Below are 20,471 nucleotides of genomic sequence, written 5' to 3' on the forward strand. Positions count from 1 at the left end.
TATAAAGAAGTACTTAAAAGTTCCTGCAGTATTGACGGAGGGTTTTCATGTTTCTCACAGGCACAGTCAACAGCTGTGTTGGCACATTTCCTTTTAATTTATGAATCTTTTCAGTTTCAGAACAAGTCATAACATTTATCAATGCAATTATGATCATCTACATTCAAAGTCATCTTGCACAGGACAAGTGAAAATTCTACAAAATCTTGTGGCATACTTTAATGCTACCTTTCATAAGGCTCATGGGAATGCTACCAGGAAGACAGGCCATTCACAATCAGCCAAGCCTTGTGCTATTTTCATGGCAATCTCCAAGTAGGACTGTGCATTAACCAAAAATAACTCTTCAAAACATAAGTGATAAAACGTTGGCTGTGTGTAATGTTACCACATGGTTGAAATAAATACAACAGCTGAAATCAAGTTGCACAACTTGCCTACAGGTAATAGCAGTAACTGTTGCCAGACCTTTAAACAAAGCGCAAAAAACCGATTCTGAACAACTGCACAAAGTGATTTTCTATTTCAACAGCATTATTTATGTTGTCAGTTTATCTTCAAGAATCTACCCGTCAATTTGTTTTATCACCTGTGCCTTGAATTGAAATGATTGATACTAAAAGCATTAAGACTCTCAAAAGATGATCGTCACTCGTGTCCAAATAATATGTGCATAAATTCATTAACCCAACATTTTCTCAGCAATTCCCAAGAGATCTATAACAACCATCATCATAAACAACATGTAACAATTACACAATGCAGTTTTTTTTTTAAATGAGACTGCTTCATCAATCAGCAACATTGAAGCAGCTATTATCTAACAAACATTTTCACTACCTCAGTACATTAGTTATTAGCACAATGCCACTACCTGGAACAACTTCAAGTATCAAAATTTATCATGAACCATGATATGTTATGATCACACCTCATATTTCTTACTAAAACTAATAAATAAGTGTTAAGATCTCTTGTCAGTGACATGTAAAACATATCTTGTTCTTTCTTTAGCAAAGTGCAAGTAGACGTCTTGACAGGATGAGCAATGATGATTCTCGTTTTCACGATTAGCGGCATGGGCTGCACCATACCATTCTACTTGGTGTCACCATTCAACAGCTTTTCCACTCTTTTCCACTTGAGCAATGGACCTATTGGAATCTTGCAAACGGAAAGTTCAGAGAAAAACACTGATCACTAAAGATTCTCTCTTTTACATAATATTACAGAAGAATTATAACCATGTTAACATGACTTATCTAAAACATGAAAGGACAGTATAAGAAGACCAATGAATAAAGAGTGAAAGAGATGGCTGTTAAGTCAGAAAAAGAAAAGTTAAACAGAAGACTCCGAAGAAGAAGAAGAAAAAAAAGAAGAGGAAGAATAAGTCACATGTAAATAGTAATGTACATGGAAAGACAATGCAACAAACAAACTGCACAGCTACCTACTATTAAATGAAATGGACACACACACCAGTGCAGGATACAAAATCAGCTGATCCACTAAGGAACACCCGAGATTTCCTTCCCATCCTATCACATCACAATAAAAAATTAAAGATGCATATACTGTGTTGGTTCAACTGTAAGTTTCAAGCCTGCATAACACTTGACTACAAAATGAACCACTGACTGATTATATTAGCAGTAATTAAAATAAATACAGCAAAGACAATAGGACAGAAGAAAGGCCACATCAGCTTCAAGGATCAAAGCAAGACAGTAACAGAACTGAAACGTGAGCATGAAACTTCAAGCATAACAGTATGAAAACTTACACAGGCAGAAGGTAGTTTCCATGTACTCACATTAACAATATCACATTTATTATCAAGCTATAAATATCTATGTGAAGTGAGATAATTAGTAAGGTATGCATAACATGAGTTATAACATAGGCAAATAATAAAGAATTATTCTTAGAGATTGAAAGAGCAAATATCTACCAAAAAACCAACTGCAGTAAAAGAAACATCAGAAATACAAAAAAATTATATCCACCAATCCAATGAACACAATGCTAGTCACTGAGATTACTACTGACACTAGTAAATAGCATCTAGCTCAAATGTTACCAACATAAAACTTAACTCCATTAAAAAGTTTCCATCACGAAAACATTTTTGTTAACTTTCATACTAGTATGTCACTCACTAAAATTAACTATGTGCACACATGAACTATATCAACAGAGTGTAGAAACAGTGGAAGTTGTGCTTTGCAGTGAATGCACTTCAGTAATCTGCTATAGTAAACAGATCTACCTTATAGGCCATTGATCTTTTTACACAACTGAGTCATCACCATACACCCTAAATTAACATCTTTTACATGAGGTCATAAATAAATACTCCCCTCTGAAAAATTTGGTCTTTAGAAATGATGACAACTACCACACAGATACCTGCTTTCTGGAAAAATATTCAGCAGATGACATCAACAAAAATCAAATGCAAACAGATATAGCAATAAATTATTTTGTTACAGCTTATATGCACTAATGATTGCAAATCCCACCACAAATTGGTTCCTGGAAGTTGTTCATGTTTGTAATGAGCAAACTGCAATACATTTTCCCCCTACACCAATATTTGCATCTCCACAAACAAATTATTCTACTATCAAATCATATAAAAGCATGAAGTTTTTAAAGACAAAGAAACGGACCACCAATAATTGTACAAAACTAACAGAAACAATACCAGGTTAAGCAATGGAAGATCCTACGCATGGTCATGATTAACAGAAACCAAATTTTGTTACTGTACACAATGGAAAGTATAACAGGATGGTGACAACAGATTTAATAACAATTTCAATGCCACATCACACTCATTATTTGTTTGTGTGTTTTGTATGCCCATTTACTGCTGCCTTGGCAGTATAGAGCTGATTTAATTTCCATTTCTTCCAAGTGATGGGAATATTTGAACAATCAATAAACTATGACTTTATGGACATCTAACAGAAGCAAATAATCCAACACCTGTACCACTTAGCAAACCAATGACAATGTCAAGTTTTTCATTTGTGCACATAAGCAGAAAGTGAGAAGACATTACATCTGCTCAATAGTTTGTACTGGAGAATAAATCATGAAAACTGTCTTTAACATATTTTAAGTGCCAGAATATTCAGAAAACCGTAAATGTAATCATATATTTATTCAAACAATAAGCCATTATCAAACAATATTCTTTGAAATAGACATGGAAGGTTCAATACAATTTCCCCTATTTTCTGGAATTCCGATTCTTTGGATCACCTACACAATAGAATCACATTCTTAGAAGCTGTGTAATGTACACAGAAGAGAAACAACATGCATTTGGAATTTGCAAAGCATGTGCACAGAACATGCTCTCTACACCAGTTGCTGAGACCAGTACATGAAGTTAACTTATTTCACTTAAAAGATTTAGAATGATAAATAACTCAGTCTCTATTTTGTGACACTATATGGGAAAAAAATCCCATTCAAAATTTTCCCATAAAAACCCTGTAGCTCCTAAACACTACTCCCAAATAAGAAATTCCTTATAGCAGATAGACAAATGTTTGATATACAGAGCTCCAATTTACTTTAATGAAATCGAATTAATGAACTTCATGTACAGGCCTCTCATTCATACCATGCAACTACATTACAAACACTATTAACAGTAAAATTACTGAAGAAAGCAATATGTGCACTTCACTTGTTAAAACAGCAAATACATGCACCTAAACATCCATATTAGCCTTCCAAGCTCATCGTTACATATGAAAGGATAATTTCATTATTAATGGCATTATACGATACACCACAGCAGAAGAAAGCTGCATATATATATATATTCTTCACACATACCTCAGTGGCCCACACAAAAGCACCACAGCAACAGATTTCGCCTTCTGTCACACTAATTTGTGGATTGACTTACCTGCAAGAAAAAAAAAAAGGAATTGTGAAAGGACAGTCGCCACATTCCTGTGCTCTCCCTCAGTATGCACTGAATAAACACATTTTAATGACTTTAACACATGTCAGCACTGATCACACTCAAAATCATGACCCGATGCCAATATTAACCCATTCTTTCATCACCCCAATGTAACTTTTATTCTCCCTCTGATATTGAGAGGCACTAAACATTTACAAACACCACTCATTATTTAATGGTCAATGGCAAAAGTTTACAAATAGTACTCCACGTCAACAAGTCCTACTCCCGCAAAAGATGCTACACACGTTAATCAGAAAATTCTGAATGTAAAATGACACTTCACCTAGATGAAAACATTTTTGTGTAGTAGATACCGAATAAATATTTTCTTCTCCTCACTTGGCACGTTAATTTCGGAATGTTAGCTGCTGTCAAAAGCAAGTAACATATATGTTAATAAAAATAAATAAAAAGTTTACACTGCTGGACGATCGTAAACAACGTCTTTTGAATGTCATGGTTGACACGCACTTTAGCAGTAGTCTTATTAAGCACAACGTTACGTCATTACACCAAACCGTAAAATTATGCAGACACAACATCACGGCAAAACTTAAAATGACAGTACACCTTAAACCTCGTCAATTTTCCCAGTTGAAACATAACCTTAACTACGACAGCTGATACATGAAATCATGCATGCCTAAGTCGACTTTCTCTGTTTCAACAATATCACAAATTGCTTTTGCGAAGAAGAAACTTTTGCCTCTCGACTTCTTGTGAGAACCTCTGGTAACATATTGTCAGGAGGGATTTACTGAAATTTTAAAAACTATTCAATCGAGAAAAAAAAAATTCCGGAGCGCTGTTGAAAGCCTTTTCTGCGTCCAAATTCCTACTGCTTGAGGAAAGCCGTGTTAATTACCCGTTCATGGTGAAGATATTGAACAATACTTGGTGCCCCGCCTCACGGTTTATTTCGTACAAGTAACGCGCTGTCACTGACGATACAACAAGTGGTCTGGCGACAATCCAATATGGCCAACCCTTAATTATGACAGTGCTTCAGAAATAAATTCCGTCATTATAGGGAACGAGAAGGATACAGTTATTTCCTGCATTATATACTGTAACGAAAACTTACGCATTTATCAAACAGCTTTAACATGTTACATAACAATATCAACAAGTATATTATTCAAGTTCAGTGTTAGTCCCATACGAACAATGTTATCTGTGGATCGCAAACAGAGCTGTATTTCTAAGTGTAAAATATTGAAAACTATACGAGTTTTAAGAAATTAGAACTCGTCATAGTATTTACCATATACTTTTAATGTTAAAGCTACCAAATGCTTACGGAAAATACGCATCAATGACAAACTCGGATAGAATAATGAAGCGCAGTGCGATGGTGAACCAGTATCTAGAGAAATGTAAACATATGCACGGAGAAATAAATAAAATTCCGAAGAAGTGCTAATGTTTGGTGAAATACGTGATAATTTTATACTTATCTACATTGTGCTGTATTTGTACATCACTAAAGACAAATGCAATTACCGGTACCTACATGAACATCTGTACTGAGCAAACCACCGTGAGGTGCATGGCAGCGGGTACGTCCTAATGTACCAGTTATTAGGGGTTCTTCCTGTTCCATTCACGTATGGAGCATGGGAAGAGTGGGTGTTTGAATGCGTCTATGCGTGCTCTAATTATTCTAATCATATCCTCAAGTGAGCGGTACGTAGATGGTCGTATATTCCTAGTTATCATTTAAAGCCTGTTCTTGAAACTTCGTTAATCGACTTTCTCGGTATAGTTTACGCCTGTCTTCAAGAATCTTCCAGTTCAGTTCCTTCAGTATCTCTGTGACAAGGGTCTTCCAGTTCAGTTCCTTCAGTATCTCTGTGAGATTCTCCCACAGATTAAACAAACCTGTGACCATTCGTGCTTGTTCAGTATCCCCTTTTAGTCCTACCTGCTACGGACACCACACACTTGAGCAACATACTAGGAAAGGTCGCACGAGTGATGCGTAAGCAATTAATTTTACAGACTGATTGCACTTCCCCAGCATTATACCAAGAAACCAAAGTCTACAACTCACTATACCCACGAATGAACCTATGTAATCATTGCATTTCATATCCCTATGAAGTTCTACACCCAAGTATTTGTACGAGTTGGCCGATTCCAACAGGGCTCATAGATATTATAGTCATAGGATACTATGGTTCTTTTTTAAAAAAAAGTGTAGAGCACCTCTGCTGCACGTTGAAATCTGATCAAGATCTGACTGAATATGTATGCAGCTTCTCACATATAGTATTCATTATAGATAACTGCATCATCTGCAAAAACCCCAATTTTACTATTGTCATTGTCTGCAAGGTCATTAATATACAACACGAACAAGGGTCCCAACACACTTCCCTGGGACATGTTCACAGTTACTTGTGCATCTGACGATGACTTCCATTTAAGATAACATGGCGTGTTCTTCCTGCCAAAAAGTTCTCAATCCACTCACCAATTTCACTTAATACTGCATATGATCAAATTTTTGACAATAGGTATAGAAGCGGTACTGAGTCAAATGCTTTCCGCTAATCAAGAAATACTGTATCTGCCTGGTTGCCTCGATCCAAAAAAAAGCCTACAGTACGTTATGAGAGAAAAGTGTGATTTGGGTTCACATGATCGATGTTTTTGACATCCATGATAATTGGCACTGAGAAGGTCATTCTGTTCAAGATACCTCATTGTGTTTGAGCTCAGAATATGTTCTAAGATTCTACAACAAATCAGTGTCAAAGATACTGGAGAATAGTTTTGTGGATCACTTCTACTACCCTGCTAGTAGACAGATGTGACCTGTGCCTTTCAAGAACTGGACACAGTTTTTTGTTTGAGGGAGCTGAGATAGATTATAGTTAGAAGATGGGGCTAACTCAGGCAAAAATTCAGTACAGAATCTGACGAGGATTCCATGTGGGCCTGGAGTTTTGTTCAGTTTTAATGGTTTCAGCTGTTTCTCAACAGCACTGACACTAATACTTATTCCATTCATCTTTACAGTGCTAAGAGGATTAAACTGGTGCAATTCTCATTGGCTTTTCCTTTGTAAAGGAGCATTTGGAAATGGAGTTACGCATTTTAATTTGCTACCCTCAATTTCAGTTCCTGTCTCATTCACAAGGGACTGGACACTAACTTTGTGCCACTAACAACCTTTACATACAACCAACTTTTTTTTATTTTTTTAAATGTCATTTGACAATATTCTGCTATGGTAGTCATTGAAGGTATTATGCCTTGCTCTCATGACAGCCAAATGCGTATTTCAGCATCTATCTATAGACCTATGCTTTATTTTACAACTATTGTGCAGTAACCTCTGTTTACTTAGAAGTCTCTTTACAGTGACTGTATACCATGGAGGATCCCTCCCATTAGGAAATGTTCTACTGGGCATGTGTCTGTCCAGTGTGTGGTCAACTATTCTTTTAAACTTGAACAGGTGTTCCTTTACATACACCTGACCTGTACTGAAAGTTTCAAGTTCCTCACTGAGGTATGACACTACAGATTTTTAATCTAGTTTACTGAACACACATCTTTCTGCCTGTTTTAGTTGTCCTTTGTGCTTTGGTAATCATTGTTGGCACAATCGCATCATGGTCACTGATACCCGTTTCAATGTGGACATCCTCAAAGACAGCTGGTGTATTTGTTGCCATTAGATCCAATATATTTCCATCATGAGCTAGATTCCTAACTATCTATTCTAGGTAGTTTTCAGAGAAGGCATTTAGTAAAGTTTCACAGGATGTCTTATGCCCACCAATAACAAAACTGCAATTTTCCCAATTTATTGTTGAATGATTAAAGTCTCCAGTAATGATTACAGTATGATTGGGGAACTTATGTATAAGTGAACTGAGGTTTTCTCTGAAGTTCTCGGTTACATCAGGAGATGAGTCTGGTGGGTGATAGAAGGATCCAATTATCACTTTATGCCCACCCCTGATACTGAATCTTGCCCAAGCAATCCTATATGCAACATCAATTTCTGTCTATCTACAAGTAAAAAACTCCATGTATCAACCTTGGAAGCTTAGACAGTACTGGTAGGGCAGCAATTGTAAAATTTAAGAAATGAAGATTTAGTGGTATTAATCAATACCTTTATCACTGTCGATTAACATTCTGAGTCTCTGTGTTCTGTGAAAACTGTACATCAATTGCACAACCCAGACAAACTATAAAATAAATCATCGCTGTTCTAGTTAGCCTATTATTTTTGTCAAAGTACTTCTATTGGTTCCATAGTTTCGTAGGATTCCAAACTGTTTTTTAAGAGGCTTTCTATTCAAGTCTGGAAATGTAGTGTCATGCTTATTGTACATTTCACAGCCACTGGAAAGTCTGCTAGTAACTGTGTACCCACCGCTAATTACTCAATCCAAGGAAAACTGAAAATAGTATATAATGAAGTACGCCGCTTTGTTTAGAACTGTTGGCTATTCTATTTTAGATGACTAAATCATAAAACGTAACTAAGAACGTATACAATACTTATATTCTTTTCATGTTGTAGTGACACCTTCATAAAATGTGAATAAAACTTTTATTAATGTTTCAATATCATATTACTGTTTACCAAAATTCTGAAGCTATTTGGAATTTGTTAAAAATATTAACTATTCATGCTAGATTCCTACTTTCATATTTAGAAGCAGTTTTAATGATCAGACAATTCAAATGCTATTTAAGCACCTTCCTGTTTTAAACTAAACCTCAACATGGGCAAGTTCAACAACAAAGAACCTCAGATTGTTCGTTTGTGTTAACATTATTACAAAACAAAATAATCATTTTACGTTGGTACTTCTGCAGGTAATAAAGGAAAATCAAAGAAAAGTCGAATACATTTTGAGAAATTTCTCAGCACTGATAGTACTTATGTAGGTACAGGTAATACGTTTTTGTATTTGAATATGTCACAGAAGAATCTCAGCTCTCCATAAATTTAGTATGTTTTCAAGAATTCCCAAGAAGTTTCCTTCACCTAGTTTGGCATATCAAGCTTCAAATTTTCTACCACAAGGGTACAAGGTGATCACACTTTCTTCACAGTCCACCTGTAATGGGATTTTTCTGAGACCATACTTACTGTCACTGATCAGATCCAAGGCACTCTTTTATCACATTGTCTACATAGTGCAACTCCAGCACACAATAATGTATCTTTCAGGCAGTCATGCCCTTGTAGTTAAACCTCAAAGAAAACAAATAATTTTAGGACCTTAGCTTATTTATAATATTTTAGGGTATTTATTCATAACTCATTCCCTTTTATTACAAAATATGCTGGGGGAAAGAAAAGAAATAGAAAAAATACATTGGATGTAGTTATTTCATGATGAAGTATGTCCTGACCATTTTATGTATAGGTTGTATCATTAATTTATGGAAATTTCTTAGAAATGTTGTTGGGTAACTCTGATCACTTGGGAATGTGTTCATGTGGAAACAGAGTTATATTTCATCAAACAGGTTTATCTTATGGCTCCTTAGCAATATGTAATACTTGTAGATTGTGTGCTATGTCTGTCACTGGAAGTCCGTCTTCAGCGACATATAAGCAAAGAGCACCCATGAGTTCAGAGAATAGTACATTGAAATTTCTTCCTGTTTATGATATGTGAATCTTTAAACATTAATAGCAGCTGAGCTTGTACGTCTCTTATCAATTGTATGCTCTGTTGGCCTCTTATTTAAAAGTATTAGTAATTTCTAATTGATTTACCAGCACTCACAAATGATTTTAATGACATTTTGAATTGCTGTTATGATTACATTTACTGATACAAATCTTAACTGGATTATTTTTAGCTGTACATTAAACTTCAAATACTTAGATAGCATTTAGAAGTGTAGATGGATGTGTTTCTATTATTTTGCTGTAAGTCGAATCACAGTTAGGTAGTATTAAAACTACAACATTTTTTCTTTCATATCAATTATTTATTTAATGATCTTAACACACACAGTTCTATGAACAACGTTTTTGGTCTTGCCTTCTTTTCCAAGGACTTAAGGAATTTATGGGTTAGACACATGCAAGAATTCCACATAGAGTTGTCCATGAGAAAAACATGGTTTCTCTAAAAGCACACTAGCAACTTTGAGTGTTTGACCTTCAGTAATTTTTAGTGTGAACTGCAGTCTTTTAACCTGAAAGGCAAACCCATCAATATAATTTGAATTTATGGAATGTCAAAACTTTCTCTTGCAGCTTGCCACTAATTATAATAGCCTTAACAATATTTTGCCGTGGTTGTCCAATTTATAAGCATGTACCATTATATAACCTGATCATACCAAGACTATGCATTAAGAGAACTGTGCAGTAATAGAACTGTAGAACCAACCTATAACCTCAGATTATGAGAAGGCACTCCTGACAAGTCCAGAGAATTTAAGAAACTCTGTACATTATGAGGTGACTTATTCAGTGTCTGTAAAACTGTTATCAGCAGATAGATATCCTACAATATCTCCTTCTATTGTGACAACTTTCTCATTTATCCATCCTACAAATTCAATAGTTGGCACCAAAATGCCCTTTCACATCATCATTCTTTATTTCTCATATTCATTTGCAGTTCAGGATAAGATTTGCCAGATGCTGCAACAATTTTTTTCAAATTTGAGAAACTGCATGCATGAATAAACTTTGGATCTGCACTGAGACAAAATACTTCTTAAGCATTCCAAGTCTCTGACCTTTGCTCAAGTGTTGTCTGTATCACTATTTCACCCTTAGATGGGTCGATCCCCAAAAGTGGCCTATATGTTCTTCCTTAGGGTTCAACCCTATTTCCATACCAATTACATCAAAAACGACTCAGCACTACAGACATAAAAACATAGCAGATGAAGTTACTATCACATTTGTTATATTAGTACAGGTGTTCTACCTTGAGGTCAAATATCATTTTGAGGGGCAACAATAATTACAAACCTTTTATCAGTATTTCCTTATTAGTAACAGATTTAGTTCAATAATGCCACCCTGAATCATTTTATCACTTTCCATTTTGTGTTATTTGTTATTACAGCTATGGCTGAAATCGATTTATTCTTCTTACATCAAACATGATCAAATAACACATTAGGTCTTAACAGAAATACTAAAGAGACATTTGACCGATGACCGTAGTAGTCTGGTCCCTTTAATCCCACTAAAGAGACTTTCATTTCACCCTCAGTTAAAATTTAAGGATTGAATCATATGTATGTTACAAATATCGTTATGTCTAATTAATCTTTACGGAGATACAGATAATTTCGTACCAGCATATTCTCTTGTCAATCTAGTGCATATTCAACCAGAATAATAAATACTCCTTATTTGCCAATGCAATTTTATGGTCAATTCTAAAAATGCTAGGAGCAGTTATTGTTTAATTTTTATTAATTATGACTTTGCCATTTTATAATAAAACACAATTTTGACATCTTCAATTTTATCCCGGTAGCCGAATTTTATTCTCAATTGTGCTAATTGTTGTTTTCTTAAGACAAATTGTTAAGCGATTACTGGAAGAGAACCTCATGTTATAATAAGAAAAATTTTAACTATCATTTACTTTTCCTGTTTTCTACTTAATGTTCATGCATCAAATGCATGACATAAGTTAATTAAAGACTACATTTAAATAATAATTAATTGCCTTATGAAAAGCACATGCTTTGAAAATATGAAATTTAACTCATCTATTCAATATTTCATTCTCAAAAATTTCACTAAATAAATGAAACCAATAACATATTCAAACCAATAAAGAAAGTGAATGGAAGGTAAAAAAAAACTTTTCAAGCTAAATATATAGGATTATCTTAACGGAAACATTGTAAAATCTCATGAATCCAAATAAAACCTAAAGATATAATAGCAAGGTTACTAAAAAATGTAAAAGAGAACAGTGAAACCAACAGCAGCAAACTCTGTGTTCAGCTCTAAAACTAATTAAGATTTTTCTTCAGCAAAGTTGAAAATATTTCGATTTGGCTCAACTAAATGTGAAGCATAAGCTGAAGATAAAGGGGAAAAAAAACATCAAATCAACAGTGAAGTTGGCAGTTTACAATTATACCTACCAACTAAAATAATAAAGGACAATAAAATTAAAACCCTATGAAAGAGTTCAAGCAACAGGGCACAGACAGCCTAATAAGAAATAATTGAAATTAGAGGATCAACAAATAATTATTACAGCATAAACACCTAATTTAGTACATAAAAAATGAGAGGCCAAATAAGGAAAAGTGACTCAAAGAGCTAAATACATCATTAAATCAAAATACGATAAAAATAATAAAGTACCATACATTATTTGACAAAATAAAAATTAGCTGTTCTTTACAAACTAATATAATTGCACCAATAAAAGGTTGAGGAACAGCAGTGAACCGTGCCTTAATAGAACCTTTATGAGTTTGGATGTAGACCTAATCAAAAACCTTTGCTGTACTGAAGTTAAATAAGCTACTCTAATCAAAGCACAAATAATAAAATAAAGTAAATGTAAATAAATCACTAAGTATCAAATCTATGTTCGTTAACAACCTTTACAATGAAATACGCATTAAATGAGCCTCATTACAGACAACCACGCCATAGGTGCATCTACAATGAAGTGGTATCTGTGGAGAGTCAGGACTTAACATATGGTGCCTAAAGAGAGGCTACAGCCTTTTCCATAGTTGCAGGGGCGTAAGTCTGGATCTATCCTTATAACAGAAGCCCATATGGCATTGTTATCTTGGTACTGCAAATGGCAGAAACCAAGTAGACATTACTGTTATCCTATTTCCCTAGTGCATGCAGCTCTACGTTACGGCTTAACAATGATGGCATTGTCTTAGGTAAAATATATTGGAGCTTAACTAGCCCCAGTTCCAGATTTCCAGATGTTAACTAATCAAAAGGATACCATCATTTGGGAAAACAAAAATGGTGCTTACAGGACATATCATGGAACTATAGGTCTCTTAATTGTGTAGGACCACAAATATAAAAGAAATTTGGGCTCATGTGGAGGGGCAGCAGCCTTTTCAGTAGTTGCAGGGGCAACAGTCTGGATGATTGACTGATCTGGCCTTGTAACACTAACCAAAATAGCCTTGCTGTTCTGGTACTGCAAACGGCTGAAAGCAAGGGGAAACTACAGCCGTAATTTTTCCCGAGGGCATGCAGCTTTACTGTATGATTAAATGATGATGGCGTCCTCTTGGGTAAAATATTCCGGAGGCAAAATAGTCCCCCATTCGGATCTCCAGGCGGGGACTACTCAGGAGGACGTTGTTATCAGGAGAAAGAAAACTGGCGTTCTACGGATCGGAGCGTAGAATGCCAGATCCCTTAATTGGGCAGGTAGGTTAGAAAATTTAAAAAGGGAAATGGATAGGTTAAGGTTTATAATTTATAAAAAACAGCTACCAGCCACATGTATGGTTTAAAAGGTATATTATCTTCAGAACATGACCGGTTTCGGAAGATAATAAACCTGAAGATAATAAACCTTTTAAACCATACATGTGGCTGGTAGCTGTTCTTTTATAAATTATAAACCTTAGTACAACAGCCACGTTTCTCAACATGTCGACTTTCAACAAAATAGTGGATAGGTTAAAGTTAGATATAGTGGAATTAGTGAAGTTCGGTGGCAGGAGGAACAAGACTTTTGGTCAGGTGAATACAGGGTTATAAATACAAAATCAGATAGGGGTAATGCAGGAGTAGGTTTAATAATGAATAAAAAAAATAGGAGTACGGGTAAGCTACTACAAACAGCATAATGAACGCATTATTGTGACCAAGATAGACACGAAGCCCACGCCTACTACAGTAGTACAAATTTATACGCCAACTAGCTCTGCAGATGACGAAGAAATTGATGAAATGTATGAGGAGATAAAAGATATTATTCAAATAGTGAAGGGAAACGAAAATTTAATAGTCATGGGTGACTGGAATTCAAGCGTAGGAAAAGGGGGAGAAGGAAACATAGTAGGGGAATATAGATTGGGGCTAAGAAATGAAAGAGGAAGCCGTCTGGTAGAATTTTGCGCAGAGCATAACTTAATCATAGCTAACACTTTGTTTAAGAATCATGAAAGAAAGTTGTACACATGGAAGAACCCTGGAGATACTAAAAGGTTTCAGATAGATTATATAATGGTATGACAGAGATTTAGGAACCAGGTTTTAAATTGTAAGACATTTCCAGGGGCAGATGTGGACTCTGACCACTATCTATTGGTTATGAACTGTAGATTAAAACTGAAGAAACTGCTAAAAGGTGGGAATTTAAGGAGATGGGACCTGGATAAACTGAAAGAACCAGAGGTTGTACAGAGTTTCAGAAAGAGCATAAGGGAACAACTGACAGGAATGGGGGAAAGAAATACAGTAGAAGAAGAATGGGTAACGTTGAGGGATGAAATAGTGAAGGTAGCAGAGGATCAAATCAGTAAAAAGACGAGGGCTAGTAGAAGCCCTTGGGTAACAGAAGAAATATTGAATTTACAAACGTCTCAAAAATGAGATCGACAGGAAGTGCAAAATGGCTAAGCAGGGATGGCTAGAGGACAAATGTAAGGATGTAGAGGCTTATCTCACTAGGGGTAAGATAGATACTGCCTACAGCAAAAATTAAAGAGACCTTTGGAGAAAGGAGAACCACTTGCATGAATATAAAGAGCTTTGATGGAAACCCAGTTCTAAGCAAAGAAGGGAAAGCAGAAAGGTGGAAGGAGTATATAGAGGGTCTATACAAGGGCGATGTACTTGACGACAATATTATGGAAATGCAAGAGGATGTAGATGATGATGAAATGGGAGATATGATACTGCGTGAAGAGTTTGACAGAGCACTGAAAGACCTGAGTAAACAAGGCCCCCAGAGTAGACAACATTCCATTAGAACTACTGACAGCCTTGGGAGAGCCAGTCCTGACAAAACTCTACCATCTGGTGAGCAAGATGTATGAGACAGGCGAAATACCCTAAGACTTCAAGAAGAATATAATAATTCCAATCCCAAAGAAAGCAGGTGTTGACAGGTGTGAAAATTACCGAACTATCAGTTTAATAAGTCACAGCTGCAAAATACTAACGCGAATTATTTACAGACGACTGGAAAAACTGATAGAAGCCGACCTTGGGGAAGATCAGTTTGGATTCCGTAGAAATGTTGGAGCATGTGAGGCAATACTGACCCTATGACTTATCTTAGAAGAAAGATTAAGGAAAGGCAAACCTACGTTTCTAGCATTTGTAGACTTACAGAAAGCTTTTGACAATGTTGATTGGAATACTCTCTTTCAAATTCTGAAGGTGGCAGGGGTAAAATACAGGGAGCGAAAGGCTATTTACAATTTGTACAGAAAGCAGGTGGCAGTTACAAGAGTTGAGGGGTATGAAAGGGAAGCAGTTGTTGGGAAGGGAGTGAGACAGGGTTCTAGCCTATCCCCGATGTTATTCAATCTGTATATTTAGCAAGCAATACAGGAAACAAAAGAAGAGTTCGGAGTAGGAATTAAAATCCATGGAGAAGAAATAAAAACTTTGAGATTCGCCGATGACATTGTAATTCTGTCAGAGACAGCAAAGGACTTGGAAGAGCAGTTGAACGGAATGGACAGTGTCTTGAAAGGAGGGTATAAGATGAACATCAACAAAAGCAAAACTAGGATAATGGAATGTAGTCGAATTAAGTCGGGTGATGCTGAGGGAATTAGATTAGGAAATGAGACACTTAAAGTAGTTAAGGAGTTTTGCTATTTGGGGAGCAAAATTACTTATGATGGTCGAAGTAGAGAGCATATAAAATGTAGACTGGCAATGGCAAGGAAAGCATTTCTGAAGAAGAAAAATTGGTTAACATAGAGTGTAGATTTAAGTGTCAGGAAGTCGTTTCTGAAAGTATTTGTATGGGGTGTAGCCATGTATGGAAGTGAAACGTGGACGATAAATAGTTTAGACAAGAAGAGAATAGAAGCTTTCGAAATGTGGTGCTACAGAAGAATGCTGAAGATTAGATGGGTAGATCACATAACTAATGAGGAGGTATTGAATAGAATTGGGGGGAAGAGGAGCTTGTGGCACAACTTGACTAGAGTAAGGGATCGGTTGGTAGGACATGTCCTGAGACATCAAGGGATCACCAATTTAGTATTGGAGGGCAGCGTGGAGGGTAAAAATCGTAGAGGAAGACAAAGAGATGAATACACTAAGCAGATTCAGAAGGATGTAGGTTGCAGTAGGTACTGGGAGATGAAGAAGCTTGCACAGGATAGAGTAGCATGGAGAGCTGCATCAAACCCGTCCCAGGATTGAAGACCACAACAACGTGGAGGGGTGTGGATAAGTCCTTTTTCCCTCAGTCTATTTGCAAGTGGAATAGGAAAGGAAATGGCTAATAGTGATACCCAGTACTCTCCACCATGCACCATGCCATGGCTTGAGTATTTACGTAGATGTACATAGGTTATGGAATTTAAAAATAGATTGGATATTTTAAGGTCAGATGTCAAATAGGACTAGTGCAGTAGCTGGTCTGATGGTGAACAACATAGGAATGCGGGTCAGCTACTACAAACAGTATTGTGAACACATTATCGTAGCGAAGACAGAGATGAAGACCAACACCCAGCACAGTAGCACAAGTCTGTATGCCAACAACTAGCTCACCAGATGAAGAGGCTTAAAGTATCTAAGGCGAGATAAAATAAATTCTATTATGAGAAGGAAAGTTGCTACTCACCATTTAGCGGAAACGCTGAGTCGCAGATCACACAAACAACTGCAGTCTCAGGCAACTGAAACCACACTGCCAGTTGCCCGAGACTGCAGTAGTGTGTGTGAGTTGGGTTTGCGTGAGTGTTTTTGTGCACATGTGTGTCTATTGTTGATAAAGACCATTGGCCGAAAGCTTTAAGTGTGTAAATCTTTTTGTTGTGCCTATCTGCGACTCAGCATCTCTGCTATGTGGTGAGTAGCAACTTTCCTTCTCATAATATTGTTACATTCCATCCTGGATATTCCATTGTTTGATAAAAGAAATTATTCAAATGATAGTTAAGGGAGTCCGAACATTTAATTGTGATGAGGGACTGGAATATGATAGTAGGAAAGTAAGAGAAGAAAAAATAGTGGGAAAAATTGGACTAGGGGACATAATGAAAAGGGAAGCCAGCTCATAGATTTTCACACATTGCATAAGTTAATTACTGCTAACACTTTGTTCTTAAGAAGCATGAAAGAATGATGTATACATGGAAGAGACCTAAAGACACCAGAATATTTCAGATCAGTTAGATAATGATAAAACAGAGATTTTTGAAACCATATTTTAAACTGTAAGACATTTCCAGATATAGATGAGCACTAACCATAATTTATTGGTTATGAACTGCAGGTTAAAACTGAAGAAACAGCAAAAACGTAAAAAATAAAGGAAAATTTGAAAGAACAAGAGGTCACTGAGCATTTCAGAGGCAGCATTAGGGAACAGTTACTTGGAAAAGGAGAAAGGAATTCAATTGAAGAAGAACAGTTAGTTCTGAGAAATGAAAGAGTGAGGATAGCAGAGGATCACATAGGGAAAAATCCAAGAACCAGTAAAAATCCTTCAATGGCACAAGATATTTCACAAATAGAAATTACTAAAACACAGCAAACAAAGTAGACAAATGGAAATACAAACATATGAAAAACGAGACAAAGTTATTTCAAAGTAGTAAAGCAGGAATGACAAGTAGAGTAATGCAAAGCTGTAGAAGCATGATTGGCTGTGGAATGGTATCTGCCACCAATAGGAAAATAAAAGCACCATTGGGGAAAAATTGGAAAAGCCGCTGTATGAACATAAAGAGCTCAGATGGCAAGCCAGTACTACGCAAAGAAGGGAAGTCTGAATGGCAGAAGGAACAGATAGAAGGGAAGCAAAACTGGTGAAAGTGTAAAGAAAGGGAAATGGAAGTAAATGAATAGGAGATAAGACACACGATATTGCAAGAGTAATTTGACAGAGCACTGAAGCACCTATGGTGAAACAAGGCACCTGGAATTGATGACATTCCCTCAGAATTATTGATATTCTTGAAATGAGGTAGAATGACATCATCATTTGCTTGCAACAGGTGAAATAACACATCAGACTATAATAAAAACATTTCAGTCTGAAGGGGGATTGGTGTGAATGCTAGCAAACCATATATTTAATAAGACAGTGTTGTAAAATACTCAAATGAATTACTTGTGAAGTAATGGAAAAACTGATAGAAGCTGACTTCGGGCGAAGATAGGTTTCGTTTCCGCAGAAGTGCAGGAACATGTGAAGAGATACTGACCCTAAGACTTAGCTTAGAACAGACACCAAAGAAAAGCAAACTTATGTTTACAGCATTTGTAGATGTGGAGAAAGTAGTTCATGATACAATCTTAAAAATTCTGGAAATGGGGGAGGGGGGGGAGGTATAAAATACGGAGAGTGAAAGTTTATCTACAACTTGTATAGACCCCAGACTGCAATTGTAAGAGTCAGAGGACATGAAAAGGAAGCAGTAACAGAGGAGGGTATGGGACAGGTTTGTAGTCTACTCCCGATTTTATTCAATCTGTCCACTGAGCTAAGAAACCAAGGAGAAATTTGGAAAGGGAATCAAAGTTCAGGAAGAAGAAATAAAAATTTTGTGGTTTGCTGATGACTGTCAGTGTGGCAAAGGGCTTAAAAGAGCAGTGGAATGGAATGTATAGTATTTTGAAGAGAGATTACAGGATGAATACCAAAAAAAACTAAACCAAGGGAAATGGAATACAGCCAAATTAAATCAAGCATTGTTGAAGGAATTGAGATCAGGAAATGAGACAAAGTAGCAGAAGAGTGGTGCTATTATGACAAAAAATTAACTGTCTGTGGCAGAAGCAGAAGGGATATAAAATGCAGACTGGAAATTGTAAGAAAAACAGTTTCTGGAAAAGAGGATTTTGTCAACATAGAATATGAATGTGTGTGTTAATAATTCTGTTCTGAAAGTATTTGTCTTAAGCAAGTTTCCAACCTTTTAGCTTACCTGGGCCATACTGGAAGAAAAGTATTTTTGGGCTGCACAAAAGCTAATAACCTAACACTAACAACAACCACTGAGTGGAGTAGAAAAAAACTGGAATGGACCAATGCAAGATAAGCATCGTATAGCAGGATTTTCATATTGAAAATGCTCAATTTGTCATAACTTTACATCATCAAAGTTTTTTGGATTTTTTTTACCAATCCTATGATAGATGCTCACTTCTTGGGTCACTTTGATACACACTTTGGGTTACACGCAGCCCTCGGGTCGTGGTTTGGACGTGCCTGGTCTGGTGTGTAGTCTTCTATAGAAGTGGAATTTGTGTGATAAATAGTTCAGAGAAGAGAATAAAAGATTTGAAACGTGTTGCTATAGAAGAGTGCTGAAGAAGAGATGGGTAGATTGCATAACTCATAGATGGTACTAAATCAAAATGGAGAAACAAATTATGGCACAACTTGCTTAAAAAAAGGGATCAGTTGATAAGGTTGTATCATGATGGATCAAGGAATTTTCAGTTTGGTAGTGGAGAAAGTGTGGAGAGTAAAAACTGTAGAGCGAGACTAAGGGATGAGTACTATTAAGGAAATTCGACTGGATGTAGATTGCAGTAGTTATGGAGGGACTAGGAGGCGGCTTGCCCAGAACATAATAGTGTGGAGAGCTGCATCAAACCAGTCTTTAGACTGAAGACCACAACCCACATTGGGCTTAGTTCAAACTACTAGACAGTACCACATTCAAATGGCTGTGCATAAAGACAAATGCAGCCAATACGGACTGAGAAACACATTCCAACAGGAATACAGTGTATGCCATTGATTACTGAGCATTCATGACAAGTAAAATGGCTCTTACCATAACATATATTTGTTTCTGGAAATATATTTGCAGGATTTCTTTAGCTAGTTTTGACCAATATCTTAAATACCCTGCATATCATTCTACATTGCACAGACACTCATTCACCTGCTAATGAATAGTGATTTGTACAGCATACTTATAGATCAAACAACTGCATTAATCTTACCATTGCCTTGCCTGCCCCCCCCACCCCACACACAAGCATTTACAACTAGCTTATGTTAACATTGTGACTCCTGCATGCAAGGTGCCATACCGTCAGGCATGAGGCTCTGCTATGGCTGCCAGTGGACACTTGGCATCAGGCACAAGAATCTGCTGTGGCTCCTGGCAGTTTTGTGGCAGTCAGAGTGTTAACTGTGCTTGTGTGTTGTTCACAATTCTTGGAAAATGAATGGTTGCATGTTACTTTTTCTGACGAATCATTCTGTGTGTAGACATCTCTAAGAAAAATGGCATCAAGATGAAACTATTTTCAATATAGACTGAAAACAACTTCTCCTTACAGTCCGACTTC

At 36.3% G+C, this 20,471-nt stretch overlaps 1 long non-coding RNA gene across 1 annotated transcript; it reads right to left on the minus strand.

The window, feature by feature from the left end:
• Window positions 1–711: 711 nt before the first annotated feature.
• LOC126178152 (uncharacterized) lies at window positions 712–4,971 on the minus strand. Its single transcript, XR_007536071.1, has 2 exons — window positions 4,860–4,971; window positions 712–1,164 (listed from the first exon to the last, which is right to left on the minus strand). It is a non-coding gene; the product is annotated as an uncharacterized LOC126178152 (long non-coding RNA).
• Between the last annotated feature and the right edge of the window lie 15,500 nt (window positions 4,972–20,471).

Source organism: Schistocerca cancellata, chromosome 1, assembly GCF_023864275.1.
Source record: "Schistocerca cancellata isolate TAMUIC-IGC-003103 chromosome 1, iqSchCanc2.1, whole genome shotgun sequence".
Taxonomy (NCBI): domain Eukaryota; kingdom Metazoa; phylum Arthropoda; class Insecta; order Orthoptera; family Acrididae; genus Schistocerca; species Schistocerca cancellata.